The sequence below is a fragment of the Capsicum annuum genome, chromosome 1 (assembly GCF_002878395.1).
Source record: "Capsicum annuum cultivar UCD-10X-F1 chromosome 1, UCD10Xv1.1, whole genome shotgun sequence".
NCBI classification, from domain to species: domain Eukaryota; kingdom Viridiplantae; phylum Streptophyta; class Magnoliopsida; order Solanales; family Solanaceae; genus Capsicum; species Capsicum annuum.
In genome coordinates this window covers 170,879,458-170,885,678 of record NC_061111.1, presented here as the reverse complement: position 1 = coordinate 170,885,678, position 6,221 = coordinate 170,879,458, and positions in this window count along the sequence as shown.

Genomic DNA, 6,221 nt, shown 5'->3' with positions numbered 1-6,221 from the left:
TATTACACGGTGCTTAGGACCACAAGTGGTCCCAAGCTTACCCATGAATTGATATACTGTTAAGCAATTGATTTAAATATGTATAAAATAACTGAGTTTACTATGTGAAAACATAATCATGATGAAATCTGGGAAAATACAATACTGATACAATTTTACATTTTGATAAAATAGAAGAGCGAAACTAAAATTGCAAGACTGACTCTGACTGACATCTGTGAAGCCTCTACTATACTGACTATAGATAGATGGGACGCGACTCCAACTACCACTAATCAATACATATGGATAAGAAAGTAAAGAACATAAATAACATCTAACTAAAGTCCGCGAAGTAGAAAGACTCATCCTCTGTTGACTGGAATCTGTAATTGTCTAATCGTGATATATGGACTACAATTGAGTTGGTACCTACATTATTTAATAATGTAGCAAATAGATGTATATATGGATCAGTATTTTCGGAATATACTGAGCATGTGGGGTGAATGCATAAGTAAAACAATAATTCAATGCCCAAATAACTTGTAAAGAATGCATGCTAAGTGTAAATGACTCACACTAACTTGAATAACTGAAAGCTGAAAATCATAAATCATGAGAAATAAGCATACTGTATAAATCTTGTGAGCGATAACACTTAGTTCTAAAAGCTGTACTTTTACTTTTTTTTCTGATAATGAACTAAGTAGGACTGAAGTTAAGTCTGTTTTCAAATCATGCAGACTAAGTGTAAAAAAGACTCACCTTTACCATATTAAAACTAAAAGATGAAATCTGATAACTGATGTCTCATGTAAGACAATATCTGAGTAAAATTTGTGAGCCTTTACACTTAGTTTCTAAAAGCTTTTTTGTTATTCTTTTCTGTCAGGGTTATTCTTTTCTGTAGGGAGGTTCTTCTAACCGTCATAAACCATGCGAGCTATCATAGAGTCCAACGTTTAGTTCACCTAAGGGGAAAATCTCATGTTGGGTAGAGGTGACATACTCTTGCCAAGGAGTATAACCTAGGCTAAGTGATCACAATCTGTATCTGACATCCATATAAATGAGAATAATCTGAATAATATGTACCTACATTGGCTCGTAGTTCTGGGGATGTAGGATACGCTAAACCCACACTTTTTGCTTGGTGCTAAATACTACTCTTTTTAATCTGTATACTCATTCTGTAGGAAAATTCACTTTAAAACTAGCATAAGGATTTATAATGAAAACCAGTTATGCATCTGTTTACTGTCTACTGTAATAAATCTGTAATGTGGATTCCATATCTAAGATGAGGATCAAAAGATCAAATATTTTCTCAAAATCTGAATATGAACTAATCATAGGTGCTTAAAAGCATTATCTTCTTGAAATATCAATACTTAAACTAGGGCTTAATAACCCATGCTTTAAACTCATGTGAAATTATCACCAAGTCATGCTCAATAATTAAAATCTTGAAATTCTGTAATAATTCTAGTCAAAATAGTAAAATTCAATTCTCAATGTATATATGATCACGTCACACGCATAAACATACAAAATAGAGATGCAATTCAATATTTAAATCACTTGTAACATCATAATCTTTAAATAATGATAATTGGGTATGAACCCTAAATTGCAAATCATGTAAATTCATGTAAATTCAACTTTAAAAACTAGTTTTAGGCACAAAGATGAAAGGAGTATCCTTGTTCATAACCCCACATACCTTAATGGATTAAATTGATGAAGACACTTCACTTTGAATTTCTATTGGTGTTCTTGAAGATTGTTTCTTGAAGTTCTTGAATCAGGAAACTCAAATTCTTGTATATCTTGAAAGAGGAATCATGGAATTTGGGGTTTCTTGAAGTCTAATATTGAAGCATTAGGGTTTTCTTGGAGAGAATTTTGGTGAGGAATTAGTATATGCTTAGAATAGGGTTAAATCTTTCATTTTCATGATTTGGGGGTGTGGGAAAAATACTAAATTGCTCTTGAAATTTAAAATTTGAAATTGGAGCACCGTTTAAGGCGTCACCGCGATGCCGTGAATAGGTCATCGCGATTCCCACCATGATGCGGTGGAATCGCGATGGCTCATTAAAATAGGACCATTGCTGATTTGGGCATCACCACGACCGCCAAGGCTGCCACCACTATAGCCATCTCGATGCGTCATAATCATGGTGACTTGCTGTTTTGGAAATAAAAACGTGATCCAAGCCTCGTTCAAAAAATCCAAAACTTATCCGAAACATGCTTCTTACACACTTGAACATGAATCAACTTAAGAACTATCATCTTGGAGTCTGGAAGGTCAACTTAAAATTCCTCGAAGTTAGAAGGTCTTAAAAATGGCTAAGTCCTCAACACATAGCTAAATTTTCAAGCTTTTAGCCTCGTATGCGAGCACTAGGATCTGAACTGAACTAAGAAAAGTACGGGGTATTGCAATATAAAAAACTAATATTGAAAAGATATAAAATCTATTGGGAGAAATCTTTCTCTGAAACAGACTTTTTTAAGGGCTACATTGTGGATGATATTCTGTGTTATGGTATGAAAAGATGAGTCTTCTTTTTATAGATATCCAAAACCTTTTCTCTTAGAAAGAGATTTGCCAAATACGGAAAAACTTTATATTTTCCTTTCAGGAAAAGTAAAAGTAATTATAATATTACTTTTATTTTCCTTCTAAGAAAAGCAAAACATAAACTTGGTAAGAAAATCAGGACAAAAACCCTAATAGACTGGTGCTACGAATTAGCTAGGCAACTGGCCACAATAGCTCCATAATATCTCTTCAACCCTTACTTAGAAAAGATAGTCCTATTTTATCCAAAATAACTTCTACTCATTTCTTAGCCTATATTATAACCCTGAAAGTCCTATTTGATTTTTAACTTTGATGTCCTTGTATATATTAGTGTAGTGTTGTATTTACACTAAGAACAATACTATATGATTTATCATATGTTGCAAGTAAAATTTTTTGTAAGAGTTGATGTAATCTTATTTTTATACTTATATTGAATATGGATAATCTTGTCTTGAAGGTGCACATGATTGACAAAAGATAGGTGAAGTGTTTGATCTCTTGATTAGGTGATTTATAAGTGTTTACTGATATTGTAGAGTCAGTTATTGAAGTTAGGTGATCTTGAAGTAGTTATTCATAAATTTTAATTGTGCCAAATGAGTAAAACATTTTGTAAGGCAAACTTGTTATTTATGGCCATTTTAGCCTTAGCATGAGTAGACATGTTCAATTGGTGTAATTTGAGTTAGAGTCTAGATCATGAGCGTATAGCTTACTTGAGTACGAGCAAGAGTTTAAGTATGAATGTTGATGCGAGGCCGAAAAGTTATACATTTTTGCTACCATTTGCTTCACATTTGTGGTTTAAAGTAGTGTTCTTAAGCTGAAATCATATGAATTACACTTATGTTTGTTGTTTTGATAGTTTGTTGTTTTGATATGTAGGATGGAAAATGAAAAAGTATAGGCAAAACTTAAATGTATATGAGCTTTGACGTCTGAGTATAAATTAAAAACGTTGATCCGAAATAAGTCTGAATGAGATCAAAGACCAAAATTGAATACTTAACAAGAAGAAAAAACCAAGAAGACGCAAAAATGCACTAAGGCCACGTCGGGGGAGAAACCCTAGTGAAAAAGAAGGCCACAGTGCCTTTCCAAAGTTACTGCCCAAATAGCCTAAGGAGAGGCTGGGGCCTCATCCAGGGCATCACCCAAGCCATTTTTTGGGTCAAATTTTGTTGTTTTGATTTTTAAAAGAGTGTTATGATTTGAGACTTCTAGGAACTCTCCCCCTGGTCTCTCTCTCTCTCTGTATATCCTTAAACATACATTTTTTATCACTAAGCCTAGGATTGAGAGAGAGAGGCACAAGAATACAAGTCTTGTAGGTTTTACTTTATTTTTTGTTCTTTAATCATCGAAACTATTATTATTCACAAAATTATTTGCTTTAATCAATTCATGAGTAGCTAAACTTGTAGTATTATGGTTGTAGTATGAATATGAAAGTTGAAGTTTGATAATCATATGATTTGATTTCGATTTTCAATATTGGGTTATTTATCTTTTCTTGTGCTTAATTGCTTGATCACCTCTCATACACTATCTATGGTGCGTAGATCGAACTAGGAATAGAGAATTTGCGTATGTTATAAGAAAAGATAGATCTTGGTTATCAACCTCATAGGAAAAGGGGAACGATTCACTAATGTGGGTAGGAATATACCCTAAGACTGTCAATCGGGTCGGTTTGAATCGGCCCGAACCGGCCCCTCACATCAACCCAGCCCGATCATCCCATGGGCTGTAGGGTACCGGATCCCGAGTTGGATTATTTTTTGAATTGAGCCCGGTTAACCCAGTCCGAACCCAACTCGGTTCGGGCCTGCCAATTAACCGGCCCGAAATTAATTTTTTTTAAAATAGATTTGGACCGTTGGGTCCAAAATAGCCGTTGGCCCAATGGCTATATAGCCATTTTTGGGTCCAAACGGCTACGTTGGCCCTTATAATTAAAAAAAAAATTACATTTAAAATTATTTTTTAACCCCCAAAAAAATCCTATAAATACCCTACACTTTCAAATCATTTTTCACATAATTTTTCGTTCTCTCAAATCTCATTCTCTCTCAAATCTCAATTTTCAATTCTCAATTCTCAAATATTCTATGTATTTAATTTCCTAAAGTGCCCACTTTAATTTTTAAATTTTGCGATTACAAAGTACGAGTGGAAGTTCCTCAAGTCGCAACCTTCGGATACGTCCAAAATTTGGTATTGTCGTTCTATCTCTTACGTTTAATTTTTATTTAGTGTATTAATTGTTGAATATTTAATTTTATTATATTTGTGTATTTTAATTTTTTTTAGTTTAATTTATATTATGGATAAATTAAGAAACCTCGCCACTAAAGGTGTTAAAATTTTTTGTTCTGGAAGTGGTAGTGGTAGTAAAAAGTGAATTACTAGCGGTAGAAGTACTTCAAGTAGTAGATATACCCATGTGCCTCCGGCACCACTTAGTCAACCTTTTGAGGAAGAAGTACGTGTACCTTTAGGTGTAGGTACCCATGATATGGATTATGTAGAAGCTCAGAAAAATTACGGTACAGAAGAAGAAAATGAAGTAGATGCAGTTAATTTAGACAAAGATGATGAAAATATTGGTGAGACACCCGCAGTAGGAAATGCTAACGTTAGATCCGAATTGGTTAATCTCCCTCCCCGTCCTCCCCATGATCAAGAGCTCGTAAATCAACTAGTATTACATGACAATTTTTTGAACGTATATCAGATATTGAGGTGCAATGCAATATTTGTCAACAAATATATAAGCATAAAAGAGGAGGAAAGCAAGGGGGTACGGGTACGTTAATGAGACATATAAGTAATAATCACGAAAAAGAGTTAAATTGCACGAGGTGGCGCGGATATTGGTGGGCCAACGCAAACTAGACATTAACTAAAGATCTTGTTAAGTTTTTGAAAAAATTTTATATAGCTACGGTTGAATTTTTCGGTGCTTATTATCCTACTGTTTGTAATATTTTGACATATATAGCCGATATTTCTGGTTTGCTTAAAGAATATAAAAATAAAGAAGGTTATAAAGAAGCTGTTGGTGCCATGTTTTTTAAATTTTAAAAATATTTTTTTCCGATTCCCCCTATTTACTTGGTTGGAGCTATGCTAAATTCGTGCATGAAAAATAATACTATGTGCCACTTTAGTACTCTTATTTATGCTAACTTAGAAATGAATACTAACAATGATTCTGATGATGAAGAAAAAGAACAACCTGATTTGTGGACGGCTATGGCCGATGCGAACACTTACATAGATAAATTATATAACCACTATACTGATTTAGTTGATTTAGCTGTACATATCACTCCATCTGTCCCTCCCCGTCCTCTCAAGGAGCCATCATCTTCTAAAAGGCCAGCACATAGTGATTTTCCTTATCACTTTTATGATTTACCTTGTTGGAACAGTGTTGAGGAAGGAGCTTACACAACAAATTATCAGGAAGAGCTGAAGTATTATCTCCGATCGCTGCTAGAGGATCGTAAACGATGGATCAACACATTGGATTGGTGGAGAAATAATGAAGCACAATATCCTGTGCTTTCAAGATTAGCTAGAGATATCCAGAATGTTCCAATGTCAACCGTTGCATCGAAGAATGCTTTTAGTCAGG